Source organism: Scyliorhinus torazame, chromosome 17, assembly GCF_047496885.1.
Source record: "Scyliorhinus torazame isolate Kashiwa2021f chromosome 17, sScyTor2.1, whole genome shotgun sequence".
NCBI lineage: Eukaryota > Metazoa > Chordata > Chondrichthyes > Carcharhiniformes > Scyliorhinidae > Scyliorhinus > Scyliorhinus torazame.
Window position 1 is genome coordinate 172,493,602 of NC_092723.1, and position 19,591 is coordinate 172,513,192.

The 19,591-nt window shown below is 44.8% G+C and overlaps 1 protein-coding gene across 6 annotated transcripts in view; it reads left to right on the forward strand.

The window, feature by feature from the left end:
• Positions 1 to 19,591, forward strand: part of axin1 (axin 1) — a 368,189-nt gene that overhangs the window by 266,259 nt on the left and 82,339 nt on the right. The gene's annotated exons all lie outside the window — the stretch shown is intronic.

The window sequence follows — 19,591 nt, forward strand, 5'->3', positions numbered from 1 at the left end:
AACCAGCACACCCACCTGCACCTCCCCATTATCATTGGCCTCTATGTATCTCTGAATGCACTACCGGACCCGCCCACAAACCTCCTCATCCTCCAACAGTCCCACATCCAGGTGCCACAGCGGGCGCTGGTCCCTCTCCTCCCTCAACTCCAACTCCACCCAGTGCGGGGCGTGGTCCGAAATCACTATAGCCGAATATTCCGTTCCCTCCACTCTTGGGCCCCCCCGCCGACTAGCCATCCCCTTTCTTAGGCCAGCCACGTACCCACGCCGCCCCCCGCCCCCCCCACCACTCGGGCGAACCCCCACCCCGACTCTCCCTTTGACCTTCAGCTCCCCTTCGGTCAGTACAGCCGCAACCCAGTCTCCCCCCCCCCCCCCCCCCCCCCCCCCCCTCCAGCTAGACCACCGTCTAGCCCCCTTGCTCCCCCCATTGCACTCCCGTAATTCAGCTGACTCTTGGCTGACCCCGGCCGCTCCCCCCTTTGCCAACGACCCCCCGTGTGGAATCCCCCTCCCATCCCCCCCCCCCCCCCCCCCCCCCCTTCACGCCGATGTGAGCACCCTTCCAGCACCGCCTCTCCCCTAAGGCCCCCCCCCCCCTTCCTCAGCACGGGAAAAGGCCTGCGTTTTCCACCTGGGCCAGCCTCACCCCCTATGGCGTAGCTCCTTTCTCCTACAATCTCACCCCAGTTCCCCAGGGCCTCCTGCCCCCCCCCCCTTCGCACATGGGGACCGGCCCCTGCAAAGCAGTATTGATGCCCCCAAAACCCACACATCACATCCACTTGCCCCTTTCCACTCCCCAGTTTTCCCACACAAAAACGAAAAAACAAACCCAACCCCACATCAAACCCTTAGTTCAAGCCCAACTTCTCGTTTTGTATAAAGGTCCACGCCTCATCCGGCGTATCAAAATAATGGTGGCGGTCTTGAAAAGTGACCCACAATCGCGCTGGCTGCAACAGCCCGAACTTCACCTCCTTTCGGTGGAGCACCGCCTTGGCCCGGTTGAATCCAGCCCTCTTAGCCAGCTCTGCACTCCAGTCTTGATAAATACGGATCTCCGTATTCTTCCACCTGCTACACCGTTCCTTCTTCGCCCATCTCAGGATGCACTCCCTGTCCATGAAGCGGTGAAACCTCACCACTACAGCCCTAGGCGGCTCATTGGCTTTAGGCCTCCTTGCCAGGCCTCTGTGAACCCCATCCAACTCCAAGGGCCGCGGGAAGGCGCCCGCGCCCATTAACGTGTTCAGCATTGCGGCTACATATGCCCCAACGTCGGACCCCTCCACCCCTTCAGGTAGATCCAGAATCCGAAGATTCTTCCTCGACCTAGTCTCCAGGTCCTCAAACTTTTCCTGCCACTTCTTGTGCAGCGCCTCGTGCGCCTCCACTTTCACCGCCAGGCCCAGAATCTCGTCCTCGTTTACAGAGGCTTTCTGCTGCACCTCTCGAATCGCCGCCCCTTGGGTCTTCTGGGTCTCCACCAGCTTTTCTATCGACGTCGTCATTGGGGCCAGCATTTCTGCTTTCAGCTCCGCGAACATTGCGCCCACGCTGCCTGGTCTCTGCCTGCCGCCATCTTACTTTTCCGCACCTGCTCTCCTCTCTGCTCCAAAACCACTTTTTAAATTGCTCCACTCCTGGTCCACTCCATACAATGCTGGGGGAACCTTACTGCTGCCTTCCCACACCGGGAATCGTCGTCCAAGTGCCACTGGGGCTCCTCAAAAGGGCCCAAAAGTCCGTTCTTGGCGGGAGCTGCCGAACATGCGACCTACCCAGGCATAGCCGCAACCGAAAGTCCTCCTTTTACCATTTAAGCACCTTGATCAGATCACTGGTCAACCGTCTTTTGGAATGAAGGAAGCAGTCCTTCTGGATTAATCCTTTATCATTCGGTTGATTCTCCACTGTGTTGTTCCTTTGTTACTGTGAATAAATCATCTGGATTTTTTTAATTCGAGAACCTATGTCAAATGTGATGATGACACCAAATTATGGGAAATGATGAGTTTTGACGAGGCCAATGAAGGAACACTGACTAATAGGCCTGTAGTTCACTATAAAGAAATGTGAAATAGCACATTCTGAAAGCAAGAATTGGGTAATTAAGTATATTTTAAATGCGCTTTTAACATTACGTAAAGTAATGGGAATATAACATGCAAGTATACTGGTCAGCAAAGGTAGCATTGCATGTAGATGTGATGAGAGAAAAATTGTAGTTTGTATCTGTATGCATAGACTGCAAAAGCAAGGAGAATAGTGGTGAATGTGTGCAAAACCTTAATTAGGCTGCAGTAGACATGCTATACAATTTTGAGAATTATTCTGTAGGAAAAATATATTGTAATGAAAATGATGCAGCATTGATTCACTAGAGCGTTGCCAGGGATGAGTGGTGCCAGGAATGAGTGGCTTGAGGAGTTGGACCTTTTGTCACTCATGCTCATTATTGAAAGCTGACTGGATAGTCATCTTAAAATGTGACTTGAATCTGATTTAGTTAGGAAGTGATAAATTGATTATATTCGCGGGCAAATGCTAATGCAGGAATACAAATTGAAGAATTAAAGTGAAGATTAGAAGAAAACAATTACACAGAGTATAGTTAGAATGAGGACTTCTGTGTCACTAATTGGTCCATAAATGCTTTCAAAAGAGAATCAGGAAATAATTGCTTGAGAAAAGAGCTGGAGAGTTGATACCTTAGGTGACTTTTGAAGAATAATACAGATATAGGCTTGTGTTGAATGTACTGTTTCTTTGTTGTGATATTCTATGTATCCACACATCCCTCTGGTTAGGCCCCAATTCGAGTATTGCATCCAGTTCTCCTCACCACACTTTTAGGGAAGATGTCAAGATTCTTGAAAAGATTCAAAGGAGATTTACCAAAATGGTTCCAGGGATGGGAGTTTTTAGTTACAAAGTTAGGTTGGAAAGTCTGGGTTTGTTCTCCTTGGAACAAAGGAGATTGAGGGGGAGAATTGAAAAGAGATGTATCAGATGCAGGCATTGGATAAGGTGGACAAAAAAAAAATCCCATGCTGAAGATATAAGGACCAAGTGATAAAGATTTATGATTTGGGGCAAAGAGATGCAGGGTGATGTGAGGAAGAACCATTTATTCAATGAGTGGTAATGGTTTGTAATTCACTGCCCTTGAGGGTGATGGATGCAGTCAAATGATTTCAAAAGGAAATTGGATGGACACTTGAAATAAAAACCGAGTGGGGAGTGGGACTGACTGGATTGCTGCGGAGGGAGCCAGTGTGGACTCGATAGGCTGAATGACCACTTTCTATGCTATAAATAAATGACTCTTGACATATATACACACTGACATCTATTCCATACATAAATGTATTCAAAGATGGAACATCCACAACCCTCTGGGGTAGAGAATTCCAAAGTATTACCACCCTTTGAGTGAAGTAATTTCTCCTCATTTTAGTTCTAAATCATCGGCGCCTCTTTCTGAGACTGTACACCCATGTTTTAGTTTCCTCTACCAATAATCTCTGTCAAACTGATCAAGGCGCTTCAGAATCTTGTATGTTTCAATGAGATTACCTCTCATTCTTTTACGTTCAGGCACAGTTCACTTCGCCTCTTATCACAGGACAACCCCGTCATCCCAGGAACCAACCTAGTGAACTTTTGCTATACTGCCTTTAATGCAAGTACAGTCGCTACCCATTTTCATTTGCCCTGTTATAATAGTCTGACTCGGCAGCACGGTGGCACTGCTGCCTCACTGCACCGAGGTCACAGGTTTGATCCCGGCTCTGGGTCACTGTCCGTGCGGAGTTTTCACAGTCTCCCTGTGTTTGCGTGGGTTTCGCCCCCACAACCCAAAATGTGCAGGGTAGGTGGATTGGCCATGCTAAATTGCCCCTTATTTGGGAAAAAAATGAATTGGGTACTCTTGACTAATAAATCAATAAATTTTTTTTAAAAAATAGTCTGACCCATATTCACGTATGACATCGGAAGTTTTGTTTTAATGTCATTTTATGGATTGCCGTCAATTCGGAATAGCCGCTTCTATTTCTTGATCTTTTGGTTACCGGTGAACCTCTCTCTTACCGACCCTCCTGGTCGGTCCCACACCCACCATTTCTGCCGAATATTCTTCTGTTGTCACTGCTGAACCCCTCCACCACCACCCTGTTCGGTCACACCCAGGCTGTGAACCATTGCTCACAGTGAGGATTAGGGGCAGGCAGTGTCCGTGAGCCCGATCAGTGAACGGAGGGGGGAGGGGGTTCTTTTATATCTTAATGTGAAGTATTTCAATTTGCAGGATGTAATGAGTTTTGTTCTTATGAGGGAACCGCACGGTAGCATTGTGGATAGCACAATTGCTTCACAACTTCAGGGTCCCAGGTTCGATTCCGGCTTGGGTCACTCTGTGCGGAGTCTGCACATCCTCCCCGTGTGTGCGTGGGTTTCCTCCGGGTGCTCTGGTTTCCTCCCAGTCCAAAGATGTGCAGGTTAGGTGGATTGACCAAGCTAAATTGCCCAACTACAATATTAAAGTCTGTCTTAAAGACGACCAAGAGAACAGGTACCAACGACAGAACCTTCGGACCATTGGTTACCAGAGGTTGGGAGCAAAAAGGAATTTATCTCAAGGAAGCTTGGAAAATTGGTTGGGGCAGAGGGCTTTGCCAAACCACCAGAAATAGACCAGGCTCACAGGTCACTCCGTCAAAAACCAGGGGAACCACCAGGGGCAATAATTATGAACATCCACAGATACATGTGGTCGTGTAAGTGGAAGGGCACACCATCAGCATTTACCAGGACATTGGAGCCAAACTGGTCAGGTGGATTTTAACGGGGTCTATGCTGCACTTGTTAAAAACAAGGTGCAATTCGGCATGTTATACCGGGCAAGATTATGGGTCACACAGGGAACACTTCTTTAATATGCCAGAGGAAGTGAATGAGTTTGTACAGAAGAACGGACTCTGGAGGGCAGCGTGGTAGCACAAGTGGTTAGCACTGTTATTTCACAGCGCCAGGGTCCCAGGTTCGATTCCCAGCTTGGGTCACTGTCTGTGCGGAGTCTGCACGTTCTCCCTGTGTCTGCGTGGGTTTCCTCCGGCGCTCCGGTTTCCTCCCACAAGTCTCGAAGGATGTGCTTGTGAGGTGAATTCTCCCTCTGTGTACCCGAACAGATGCTGGAATGTGGTGACTAGGGGCTTTTCACAGTAACTTCATTGCAGTGTTAATGTAAGCCTACTTGTGACAATGAAGATTATTATAAAAGATTATTATAATGAGGGAAGGCACAAAAATACTGACTTGGACAAACTAGGGGGATAGGAGTAACTGTACTTGGGGAGGTATGCCCACTGCTTCATTTAGGGCCAGGAGAGGGCCGGGGTGGACTTGTACAGGTTAGGACCAAAAGGCTGTTTTCTAGCGGGGAGACATCCGCCAAGAGGGACGGAGAGCCTGGGGGTGGGGGGGGGGGGTAGAATACCAAACTTTGGGGGGGGGGTGAGACATAGGACATGAGGGGCAAGGGAAGAGGGGGCAGGCAGGTGGGAGGGGAATAGAGACCGAAGGGGAGGGGAGAACGGTAGAATGCTGATGTCTCCGGTCACATGGGGATGGTTAGAAAGAGGAGGGTGGTGGCGGCCGCCCTGGATTGCCCAAGAACAAAGGTGAGCCTGGGCATGCAAGGACATGTCCACGGGGTACTGCGTTGGTTTGGGTTTGGATTTACCTTGTGGGTGAAACTGCTGCACCAGCGAACATCACCAGCTTTGATTATTTCCAGCTGCACAGAGGCAGGGATGGCCGTTGTCCCCACTGCTGTTTGCACTGGCAATTGAGCAATTGGCCATCGCTCTCGGATCAGCGAAGGGGTGGAGAGACCTTTAGAGGGGAGTTGGGGAGCGCACAGAATTTCACTCAGTGCGGATGACCTGCTCATCTATATCTCCAAGTCAGCATGGGTAGGATTATGGAACTCCTGAGGGAGTTTGGAGCCTTCTCTGGATACAAATGAAACCTGAGCAAGAGCAAAATCTTACCAGTGAACCCCTGGGGAAGAAGCAGAGTTGAAAACATTGCCATTCAAACTGGTCCAAACCAAGTTCAAATATCTGGGAATCCAGATAGTTCACAACTGGACACAGCTTCACAAGTGGAACCTGTCCAATCTAGTGGAGGAGGTGAAAAGGAATTTGAGAAGGTGGAACTTTCCTTGGCGGGATGAGTGCAGACGACAAAAATGAACATGCTGCCATGGTTCCTCTTTTTGTACTCAGACCAGATCTTTATCCCCAAATCGCCAAGATGGACAAGCTAATTACAGCTTTCGTGTGGGCTGGAAAGAACCCCAGGATCTTCAAAAAACGTTTTACAGAGAGGGTGGGCCTGGGGAGGACTGGCCCTACTAAACCTCCTATTCTACCACTAGGCAGCAACTGTAGAAAGGGTGCAGGGGTGGCTGGAAGTGCCAAAGGCATGTGGATGGAGAGACCACCTCTATTGGAATGTCCCTACGGGCACTGGCCACCGCCCCACTCCCATTCTCTCAAGCCAAGGATTTGAAGAATCTGGTAGTGATAGCTACACTTCAGAACCTGGAACCAGCTCAGGCACCACTTCAAACTCTGAGACATGTCTGTTGCAGCCTCCATCTGCAGAAACCATAGGTTCATTCCGGCAAAATAGACACCATTTACAAAAGCTGGAGAAGGGACGAAGGGGTGCTGACAATAAGGGACCTCTATGCAGATGGTAGAGTAGCAATCCTGGGGCAGCTAACAGAAAAGCTCCAGCTCCCGAAAGGGGACAAGCTCCGGTACCATCAAATTTGAGACTTCCTCCGCAAGTGGGCTGCAATATTACCCCAGCTACCCTCCTGGGGTGTTAGCGCAGGACGAATAAGGGGACGGTAGATGTGTAGACATATATGGACAGCTGCTGGAGGAGGTAAGTGCCCCAGTAAAGGAGATGAGAGGAGGAACTCTGCATTGGGATAAGGGAAGGACTCTGGAGAAAAGTACTGTATAGGGTGAACTCCACCTCATGCGCAGGGCTGAGCCTAACACAGCTAAAAGTGGTGCACAGGCCGCACCTGACCAGAACACACACGAGCGGATTCTTCCCGGAGGTGAAGGGCAAGTACGAATGGTATCAGGTGACTCTGGCCCACTACTCCCTCATGTTCTGGTCTTGTCCCAAGCTGAATGGGTTCTGGGCCACTTTTTTCAAGGGGATGTCCAAAATTGTGGAGGTGAGGGTCGAGCCATGCTCTTTAGTGGTGATCTTGGGCATCTTGGAGCAGCCAGAACTCTTTGAGAGAAAGGGAGCCTGTGTCCTGGCCCCGCCTCCCTGATTTCCAGGAGGAGACTTCTGCTCGGATGGAGGTCGCAGGCAGGTTGTCCGACCTAGTGGAATTCCAAGGCTTGCTTTAAAATAAAATTGCCAGCAGGCTGGTTGGAGGAAGGGTTCCACTGCATGTGGAAGCAGTTCATAAACTTGTTCCAAGACCTGTTTGTGACCAGCAACTTAGGAGGGGAGGGAGGGGGGCAGTCGGTGCAGACTCGATGGGCTAATGTTCTAAGTAATGTATAAAATAGTAGCCACACTAGGAAAGGAGCATATAAAAATAATAGTTATGGAGCATGTAAAAAGAATAGTTATGGATATGTTATACTTGTACTTCCAAAAGGTGATTGACAAGGTACTTCACAAAGTCCTCAGGTTAGAGCCAAGGTAGTCTATAGGCATGGATAGGAAATTAACTCCTGGGCAAGAAACAGCAAGTAGTGATAAATGGGTTAATTTTCAGGTTGGTGACCTATAACTAGTGGGGCTCCACAGGGATAAGTGCTGGGCCCGCAACTGTTTACAATACAAATGACTTGGAGGAAGGAAGTGCATGGACTGTAGCCAAATTTGCAGATGACACAAAAATAGGTGGAAAAGCAAGTTGAGAGATACAGTTTTTCACAAACAATTAGTCAGCTTAGAAAACCAGGAGAAAGCCAGTATTTCGAGTCCCTAAACAGGAATTGTAAGTGGGGCCCATGATTGGAACGATGAGTCCAAATTCAAGTTGCCAGATCTTCCGCGTAAAGCTGGTGGAAGAGATTGACAGTGGAATTGTTGCAGAGAGTGAGCGAGCTCTGGAAGTCTTGAGTAATCCAGCTGATTCTCTTATTTTCCCTTTCTTTATTTTTGCTGTCATCATCTTTGATCCATGGATGCTTTATGGACATGTACCTTTAAGTCAAGCAGCAGAGAGAAGAAGGAATTCAAGAAGTTGCAATATAGTGCTGCTAGACTTGGAGGGCAAGACCCAGACTTTTCGGCACCCAAGAAATGGGGTGAGACTCTGTTCGATTGATTGGCTGTGGCCAATTAATTGGCCAAAAGACCATATTGAGCAGGTGTTGATTGGATGCTGCCGGAGTGGGATGATTTCCAGGGAGCTAAGGAAAACAGCTGAGACATAGACCATGGACCCCCCCCCCCCCCCCACCCTCGTGCCTTCTTCCCCCCCACCCTTCATGCACTCCCCCCTTGCACGCTTCCCCCCTGCTGCTTAAGCAATCTCCTCACTTCCCCCCTCCCCTACCTCATGCGCTCTCCCCCCCCCCCCCCCCCATCTCACGCTGTCTTTTGTGTGTGTGTGTATTTTATATACAACCAGTTGTATTTGCTGCCTATTTCATATAGTTCTTGTTATAATAAAAATAATGTGTTTAAATTTACAAATTTATAATTATTGGGCAGCCAAGGGCCAAAGACTTTGGGTATTTTCTAAGGATTATTGGTTATTCAATTGTGTTGCGATTCCAGGTCAAGTGACCGTGCACTAGCACGGTGTCGTAACCAGTGTTTTGTGAGGGCCACGAAGAATCCAGCACGAGTTTCAAGGATACAAAGAAATAACATTTATTTACAATAACATATATATACACAACAGCAGCAATCTCGCTTGCTGCTTACTCCTTCCTGTCGGTTCCAAACTGGCCAGCTTTATTTATACAGGAAGTCTGCTAATGATTTCTCCGCCCCCCTCATTGGGGAAGCTCATACTCCCACAGGATTGTTGGATTGTCATTAGTCCCCAGCCAATGGTAAGCAGGCAGGTTAAAGCACAGTGCCAGACTGGGAAACCACCAAGTGAATTCTTAAGATTTATGGCACACTTTGACTTGACCTTAGGAAGTGAAGGAACCCTCAGATCCTGCAATGAATAGGGGAAATCTGAGATTGAATTAAAAACAATGGGAAATGGTCTGTTGAGAATTTGGGATGTAAATATATTTTATGAACTATAGTATTAAATTAATAGTAAAATTATTATCTTTATTATTGTCACAAATCGGCTTACATTAACACTGCAATGAAGTTACTGTGAAAATCCCCTAGTCGCCACACGCGCTTGTTCGGGTACACCAAGAGAATTCAGAATGTCCAAATCATTCAAAACAGCACGTCTTTCAGGACTTGTGGGAGGAAACCGGAGCACCCAGAGGAACCCCACACAGACACAGGGAGAGCATGCAGACTCTGCACGGACAGTGACCCAAGCTTGGAATCAAACCCGGGTCTCTGATGCTGTGAAGCAACAGTGCTAACCACTGCTACCGTGCCGCCAACTTGCCTTGTTTAGTGTGAAACTTGCATTAGCAAAAGTAAAGCTTTGAAGAGTTCATCTCTACTTGTGGGTTTTTTTGGAGGAAAAAAACAAACTTCCTATTCAGTAGGATGTGCTCAACTTGGAGAAACCTACTCATGTACTCTGCAAATTGCACACGCTCAGAATACACAGCTGTGGTTCTAAATCCTTTCAACTGTTGCGAAAATAGCTGCTGCTACCTAGACTTTTCAAAGGCTGAGGCCTTAAAGAGTAAATATTTTCATTTAGGTATTTCAAGACAATTTAAGGGCAGAGTTGATCATGTTCTGAAGTATGGATCTTATGTTCTGCTTTATTTGGAACCCAATTTTGAAAGTTACATTCCTTGATAACAGAAATATTGAGAAGCAGGTGATATTTTCAGGTTAAGGTGGAATCTGAGACGATGGTAGGTGACCCAAAGAGGCAACTGGTCACATGGTCAAGTAGATCGTTGAGAAGGTATTTTGTTTAAAAGGCAGTGAAAGAAGTGAGAAAGAGTTGTGACATCTAGGGTTGAAAGATATGGAAGTAATGGAAGGATTTGGTACTGGGTAATGAACCAGGACAGATGTTAGATTTGGAGGTAGGTGAGCACTTTAGTGATAGTGACCACAATTCCATTACGTTTACTTTAGTGATGGAATGGGATAGGTATATACCGCAGGGCAAGAGTTATATCTGGGGGGGAAAGGCAATTATGATGCGATGAGGCAAGACTTAGGATGCATCGGATGGCGAGGAAAACTGCAGGGGATGGGCACAATGGAAATGTGGAGCTTGTTCAAGGAACGTGTCCTTGATAAGTATGTACCTGTCAGGCAGGGAGGAAGTGGTTGAGCAAGGGAACCGTGGTTTACTAAAGCAGTCAAAACACTTGTCAAGAGGAAGAAGGAGGCTTATGTAAAGATGAGACATGAAGGTTCAGTTAGGGCACTCGAGAGTTGCAAGTTAGCTAGGAAGGACCTAAAGCGAGAGCTAAGAAGAGCCAGGAGGGGACATGAGAAGTCTTTGGCAGGTAGGATCAAGGATAACCCTAAAGCTTTCTATAGATATGTCAGGAATAAACAAATGACTAGGGTAAGAGTAAGGCCAGTCAAGGACAGTAGTGGGAAGTTGTGCTTGGAGTCTGAGGAGTTAGGAGAGGTGCTAAATGAATATTTTCGGCAGTATTCACACAGGAAAAAGACAATGTTGTCGAGGAGAATACTGAGATTCAGGCTACTAGACTAGTAGGGCTTGAGGTTCATAAGGAGGAGGTGTTGGCAATTCTGGAAAGTGTGAAAATAGATAAGTTCCCTGGGCCGGATGGGATTTATCCTAGGATTCTCTGGGAAGCTAGGGAGGAGATTGCTGAGCCTTTGGCTTTGATCTTTAAGTCATCTTTGTCTACAGGAATAGTGCCAGATGACTGGAGGATAGCAAATGTTGTCCCCTTGTTCAAGAAGGGGAGTAGAGACAACCCCGGTAACTATAGACCAGTAGGCCTTACTTCTGTTGTGGGCAAAATCTTGGAAAGGTTTATAAGGGATAGGATGTATAATCATCTGGAAAGGAATAATTTGATTAGAGATAGTCAACACGGTTTTGTGAAGGGTAGGTCGTGCCTCACAAACCTTATTGAGTTCTTTGAGAAGGTGTCCAAACAGGTGGATGAGGGTAAAGCAGTTGATGTGGTGTATATGGATTTCAGTAAAGAGTTTGATAAGGTTCCCCACGGTAAGCTACTACAGAAAATACGGAGGCATGGGATTCAGCGTGATTTAGCAGTTTGGATCAGAAATTGGCTAGCTGGAAGAAGACAAAGGGTGGTGGTTGATGGGAAATGTTCAGACTGGAGTCCAGTTACTAGTGGTGTACCGCAAGGATCTGTTTTGGGGCCACTGCTGTTTGTCATTTTTATAAATGACCTGGAGGAGGGGTACAAGGATGGGTGAGTAAATTTGCAGATGACACTAAAGTCGGTGGAGTTGTGGACAGTGCGGAAGGATGTTACAAGTTACAGAGGGAAATAGATAAGCTGCAGCGCTGGGCTGAGAGGTGGCAAATGGAGTTTAATGCAGAAAAGTGTGAGGTGATTCATTTTGGAAGGAGTAACAGGAATACAGGGTACTGGGCTAATGGTAAGATTCTTGGCAGTGTGGATGAGCAGAGAGATCTCGGTGTCCATGTACATAGATCCCTGAATGTTGCCACGCAGGTTGAGAGGGTTGTTAAGAAGGCGTACTGTGTGTTAGCTTTTGTTGGTAGAGGGATTGAGTTTCGGAGCCAGGAGGTCATGTTGCAGCTGTACAAAACTCTGGTGCGGCCGCATTTGGAGTATTGCATGCAATTCTGGTCGCCGCATTATAGGAAGGATGTGGAAGCATTGGAAAGGCTGAGGGACTTGAGGCTGTTTTCGTTAGAGAGAAGAAGTTTAAGAGGTGACTTAATTGAGGCATACAAGATGATCAGAGGATTGGGTAGGGTGGACAGTGAGAGCCTTCTTCCTCGGATGGTGATGTCTAGCACAAGGGGACATAGCTTTAAATTGAGGGGAGATAGATATAGGACAGATGTCAGAGGTAGGTTCTTTACTCAGAGAGTAGTAAGGGCGTGGAATGCCCTGCCTGCAACAGTAGTGGACTCGCCAACACTAAGGGCATTCAAATGGTCAATGGATAGACATATGGACGATAAGGGAATAGTGTAGATGGGCTTTAGAGTGGTTTCACAGGTCTCATAGAACATAGAACATAGAACAAAGGGCCTGTACTGCGCTGTTATGTTCTATGTATTTGTGACATAAAAATGTACTTTCGTATATTTTAGATGTACTTAAATATCTGAGCTCATATTTGACAATTTAAATGTACTATTGTCTGGGTAGGACACTAATGTTGTGAATACTATTAACTGCTCTAATTTTGGAATGGATTATGCTCTCCTTTGATCTGGAATGATTTTTTATTTATTTAACACTTGCATTCCTCTATATAAGAACCGATTCTACACTTGAAAAGTGCATCATTGGTTTTGAAGCACTTTGGGATGTCTAGAGGACATAAGGTGCTTTTTAATTACAACTTTGTTCATTCAGTTATATTTGTGCCTGCATTTAAATGGGTGAATTGAGGATTTTAAAATAGCACAGCAGTTGCCAACAACAGTATCATCCTGCTGTCTTTCCCTATTTTAGATTTCCATTAACATTGCTATGACAGGGCAGCACGGTGGCACAGTGGTTAGCACTGCTGCCTCACGGCACTGAGGTCCCAGGTTCGATCCTGGCTCTGGGTCACTGTCTGTGTGGAGTTTGCACATTCTCCCCAGGTTTACGTGGTTTTCGCCCCCACAACCCGAAGATATGCAGGGTAGGTGGATCGGCCACGCTAAATTGCTTCTTAATTGGAAAAAATGAATTGGGTACTCTTATTTTTATTTTTTTTTTTAAATTTGTAGGGGCCTGGTTTAGCACAGTGGGCTAAACAGCTGGCTTGTAATGCAGAACAACACCAGCAGTGCGGGTTCAATTCCCGTACCGTCCTCCCCGAACTGGCGCCAGGATGTGGCGACTAGGGGCTTTTCACAGTAACTTCATTGAAACCTACTTGTGACAATAAGCAATTATTATTATTACTCTTTTAAAAAAAATTTTTAATAACTGCTACCATTATTTTAAACTCTAACTGCTAATTGGTGTCTAATTGGCAGCTTTTTAAATATGGTAGCCATGGTGGTAATGGCAATCGCGATTTTACTGCAATTCTGTGATTTGCTTTAAAATGGCATGTTGCTAGTTACAGCAAGCTCTGAAATGAGGTGCAATGTAATTGGCAAATGGCTTGTTATTTACTGAAGCTGGTATTGAAAGAGTTGTTGCAGCTTTAAAATTAGAGAGAGATTATTTTACAGAGTAATTATTATAATGCAAAAGTGAATTTACTGCAGGCTGGAATCATGGAGTCAAAGCAGAACAATAAGTATTGCAATAGAAAAGGACAGTAAGACTTTGTAAACATCTGTTTATACCCAGAGAAGCTACACAATTAAATAATAGAATTTCTATAACTCCATATAGTGTCAATATTTGGCAGTTGTGAGATTTCAGTGGATAAATCACCTCTAGTTCAATCGTCTTTCAGAGATTTTTACAAATTTAATATATGATTGGTTGTGTGACTTTGAGTATTGCTATGAATATATTATATTAAAATATATTCAAAAGATGCATCTGTTACCAATAGATGAAAATAAATTTCAATAACTAATGGCTAACCTTAATTGTTTTGAATAATTTGAAGCTCGACTAGTTACAAAACCAAAGTATTTAAATATACGTCCACTTTATTATGGTAACAAAACAACAATTACAGGGTTCAACTTTCTCTTTATACAAAATTTACCTCTGTTCCAAGAGTGAATATTAATGCACTGCCAAAAAAGCACAATGGCCACTTCATGCTCGATTTTGGTGCACATTATCTTTTGAATGAACATTTGGAGATGTTCTGCATAACTGACACATTTCCATGATCACTAATGAATATTTTTAATGATTCTTATTTGTTTTGCTTTTCTCTCTCTATCTGCTTTGCTCATGCAACAGTATGAAATTTTCTCTGATGCCTCGACTGCAGTGATGTTCAAGATGTGGCCCACGGGCCATATGCAGCCTTCAAGCTTCTTTGCAGCCTGCAAATCTCCTGTCAGTTCCCTTCTTTTTGTGCACAAAGCAAATTCAGCACATTCAAGCTGTGTAAAACTCCTGGGACTGAAGGACTGGAAAAGGTTGTTTTCTAGTCACCCATCAGGGAGCTGCCTTTTTCAGTCACCAGCAATGGCAATTTTTAAGAGCTGAAACATTCTATCTTTCACTCCATACTACTTTAGTGGACCCAGCCAGATCTCTCCTGCTGTTCATGTTCACAGAGCAAATGTATTTTGAAGTAAGGATTAAATTCTTAAAAATAATGGATTCTTTAAAGATACATTGTGACTGAAAATGGAGGGACAGAAGTGTTAACTGCGGAAAAGGCCAAACCGGGAGCTAGGCTTCAAAGAAAGGAAGACATGAGGGACAAAGGACTGTGGGAAAGGAGGGTAAAGGACCTTGTAGGATCTCACTTTTCTGTGTATAGGGGCTTGCATAATTGCATAATCATTTGTCGGAGGTTTGCTGGTTTTAATGCATGCGGCTAGTTCCCAGCTCCAAGGAGCTGGCATGCCAGCTCCAAATTATTTACAAAAGTAATCTACAAATACCACGCTTTCAAGTTTTTCCCTCCAGTTAAGTGCCTACCTTTTGCTTAGTGCCCCTCCATAACAATATGGCTATGATCCATATATCCACATTGCAGAATTGGAGCATGGTGGTTAGCACAATTGCTTCACAGCTCCAGGGTCCCAGGTTCGATTCCCGGCTTGGGTCACTGTCTGTGCAGAGTCTGCATGTTTGCTCCGTGTGTGCGTGGGCTTCTTCCGGGTGCTCCGGTTTCCTCCCACAGTCCAAAGATGTGCAGGTTAGGTGGATTGGCCGTACTAAATTGCCCTTAGTGTCCAAAATTGCCTTTAGAGTTGGGTCGGGTTACTGGGTTATGGGGATTGGGTGGAGGTGTGGGTTTGGGTCGGGTGCTCTTTCAAAGAGCCGGTGCAGACTCGATGTGCCGAATGGCCTCCTTCTGCACTGTAAATTCTATGATCTATGAAACAAATCTGCATCTTACCATTCTGGGGCATACCGCAAAATACATGCATCTGAGGCTGTGGCTACCATTAAAAAAAAAAAAAATTACCCAAGTTGACCAGCAGAACTCTAATCTTCATGAGATTTTTTAGCACAAATTAAATATGTGGAAAGTGTTCAGAATGAAATAGTTTAACTGAAACACTCGAGTGTTTCAATTTTCTTTGTGGAAAGCAGATTTTGCAACTTTTTTTGTAGCATATCCCAATCTGTGTATTCCATATTGAGGGCATGCCTATATGCAGTTTGGAAAGTACACATTTGGCAAATCTTTACATGCATGTATTATGCTGTCCTCTTTCTCTTCTCTCCTCTTTCTCTTCCCCCCCCCCAACCACACACATGCACATACCCCACACAACCTGCAAATATTAACAATTCTATAGCAATGCATATTGTTATGGGCCAGGGTTTAGAGAACACCAAAGTATATCATGGAGTTCACCTGACCCACAACTTTTAATAGATTTTGGTTATGGGGAGCACAAGGGCCCACTTTATAGGTGTGATGCAACAAAGATCTAAAGTATTTTTAAAACAAAACAATGTTTATTCTATGAATCCAGTTAACATTTTATAAACCCACAGTAAACATCTTACCAACTACCAACACTGATAACCCCCCCCCCAAAAAAAAAAGATACAGCACTCTATAGGTAACCCTTAGTAACGTTCTTAACAACATCCATAAGCCAAAACACTTTTTAGCAAAGACAGTAGGTTTGAATTCTCTACAGAGAACCGTTATCACTTTTAAATTGTCAAGTCATCTAAACACCTTAAGAGAGACCAGTATACATCTGCTTGGTTTGAATGCAGCTCTCCAGCTGAAAGCGAAACTAAAATAGAGCCAAAAAGCCTCCAGCTCAAAACGAAAGTAAAAAGCAGAATCACATTCCAGCTCCACCCACACAATGACATCACTGCAGCCATTTGATAAAACACACTTTTTTTTTTAAAGGGCCTCCCACATGACTATGCAATGTTAGGCTTTAATTATCACTGACTTTCTGAAGGTTCTCGCTTTTGGAGATGCAACTAAATACTCTTAAGTGGATTCTTCTTGTGATAGAATCCATGATTTCAAAACTTCTATTTTTTGAGGCAAACCCTAACTGAGAAAGGAAGCTGACTCTCCCAGTTTTTAAGGAAACCAAAACCTCTGGGCAAACTGAAACTGGTTGACGCTCTAATAAAGGGACGTAGAGCCGTCTAAGCTCAGTAGTAGCAGTAGATGAGTCCAGTGGTACAGTACAGGCAAGCTGAAGAAAAGAGGCCAGATCCAGAAGCTGAGCAACAAATACACGGTTGCTGTAGCTGTTACTTGAAGGCATCATCGGTGGATCTGTGCCATCCAGACAGAGTATACAAGGTTCTGCCGATGAGTGCCATTTTTGGTGAAGAACATACCTATTGAATTCAAGTTGGTTATGCGCTGCTATTTGTTGGGGACCAAACTAGCTTCTAGAAGGAGAGGAACTGATATTCTATGTAAAAAAGGCAGAGTTTTCAATGGACTTAGTGATTGAAAGATGACCCATATGCTGTGGACAGCTGAATTAATTTGTAAGATCTATTTTGTGTAATTTATAGTTTATAATCGACCGCAATTTGCCTGTTAATTTAGGTTTAATGTTGACTCTGGGTTTTGAAGTATGGGATTGCTTGCTTTGTTTGACTCTTGTGTGGTAAAAATTCCTCTCTTAAACCATGGAATCTTGTGGCTTAATTCTTCTGTCAAAACTGGGATTTAGAATTTATTCTACTTTTAGAAGTAGTTATTGGCCTCTACCGAGATTACAATATTCTTGAAATCCTGTTTTTGTGTTTGTTAGTGAATGAGGCTAGTTTTTTTTTTAAATTTTAGAGTACCCAATTATTTTTTTCTTCAATTAAGGGGCAATTTAGCGTGGCCAATCCACCTACCCTGCACATCTTTGGGTTATGGGAGTGAAATCCACGCAGACACGGAGAGAATGTGCAAACTCCACACGGAAAGTGACCCAAGGCTGGGATACGAGCCCGGGTCCTCAGTGCCGTAGTCCCAGTGGTAACCACTGCGCCATGTGCCGCCCCTGAATGAGGCGAGTTAAAAGTACTCCATGCACGGTGACTGTGTACACAGATTCGTGCACAATGGAAACAAGATCTCTCCTTTTACTCTCGGAAGGTTTGATTTGAAACCTTATTGCACTAGCTTTGTATTTACCACAAGCTCTGGGCAAAAATACGTCAACAAATTACAGAGCAATCTAGCAAGCATATTCTTGAATTAGAATGTGACAAAAACTTATAATTCTAGCACTTGTAACTGAGATGTATTCCTTTTATCTGTATATACTTTTAAAGAGCAAACTTGATCATATGAATGTTAAGCTTTTCCTGACATTAAGGTAACCAGGGGCTGGGTTAGCACAGTGAGCTGGCTTGTAAGGCAGCAGCGTGGGTTCAATTCGCGTACCTGCCTCCCCGAACAGGTGCCGGAATGTGGCGACTAGGGGCTTTTCACAGTAACTTCATTGAAGCCTACTTGTGACTATAAGCGATGATGATGATTATTATTATTATCCCACAGATTTATACCTCCGCCCTCCAACAAAAGCAAGTGCATGCTGGATGCTGGGCTGTAGTCAGTTACTGTGCTTTTATTTAGAATTTTGGTATCAATCTCCTCTATGGAGTCTCTTGATGATCGTTCTGGTCCAACCTCTGTAATGAGGTGATGCAATCTGAATTGCGTTTCAATTTGTCGTTTACAATGGTCTTTTTGAATTGGGAAAAAAAAGGTTTTCTTCGTTGAATCCAGTCAAGTTCAGTTTAATAACTTGCGTTTTATATAAGCTTTTGCTGATATTTGAGATGCAAAACCCAAATTAGTTCTAATTTACCTTGATTTCTGTATTTTAGTATTCATGTGTTTGCATTTAGCCTTTAAAGGTTATAGATTTTCAATTGATTACCATTATTGAATAACATTAGCATGTTAACACTGCATAATTTGAAACCAGTTTTACCCATGCTATCAAATATGTATACAGCTGGGCAGCACGGTGGCACAGTGGGTTAGCACTGGCTTCACGGCGTCGAGGTCCCAGGTTCGATCCCGGCGCCGAGGTCCCAGGTTCGATCCTGGCTCTGGGTCACTGTCCGTGTGGAGTTTGCACAATCTCCCCGTGTTTGCGTGCGTTTCGCCCCCACAACCCAAAAATGTGCAAGCTAGGTGGATTGGCCATGCTAAATTGCCCCTTAATTGGAAAAAAGTAATTGGGTACTCTAAATTTATATTTTTAAAAATATGTATACAGCTGAGATGTTCGCTGCAAACACTACATTGATACAAATTCAGAATTTTATTTAGCATTAAGTAGCACGTTTGACAAAGTCCCCTATTTTTATTTCATAAGTGCAAAGTATAGAATATATTGTAAGAAAATGAATATCGCAGCCCTCTTTTAAAGAGAGTTTTTTAAGCTGCAGCCTTCACGGAAGAGGTGATTGTAGTTTTACAAGAGGTTATAGTTATACTGGTAGTTACATGCAAATAGCATTTTGACATCCAAGCAATCCATATGTTGAGCAGAAACTGCAATTAGCAAGCCTACCATGATGCATTATCAGCGATTTGTAGTGCTTCTGTGTTCAGCATCTTGCAACAAAAATTGTATTTTTCTTAATTAGCAATTAGAACAATTTTTGAAATTAAATTAGTTAACATTAATATATCATTTATGATCCTGCCTGCAGTTATTACTTCATGTCTTCAATATTTATTTTGGGTTTTAATTTTCTCACCATGACCATAAAACAGATAATCAAGTGATAATCAGAGCCCGCTTGCTTGCAATTTCAAATTATAAAACATGAACTCCAGTGAAATGAGAAAATGGCACATCTGTCTCAGTTTAATGAATGGATAGTCCCAACTGCGCATGCTTGATGACCTGCAGCGGTCCTGCCATCCTGGATGCTACAGCCTATCCCCTGGCCACCCCCCAGCAGTCCACCCTGCCCTCGCTGTCTGGCCAGCGGCACAGATCCTGGCCAAGTATGGTGGCGCTGGACACTGTCCGCAGCCGCTACACTGGGTTCACGATTTGTGGGTGGCTGGGCCGGCCGATGAGGCACCAACAGCATTGCGACAGCACGCATCACGGTGACGCCAGTTTGGAGGGGGCAGACACACTCAAACCGGTGTC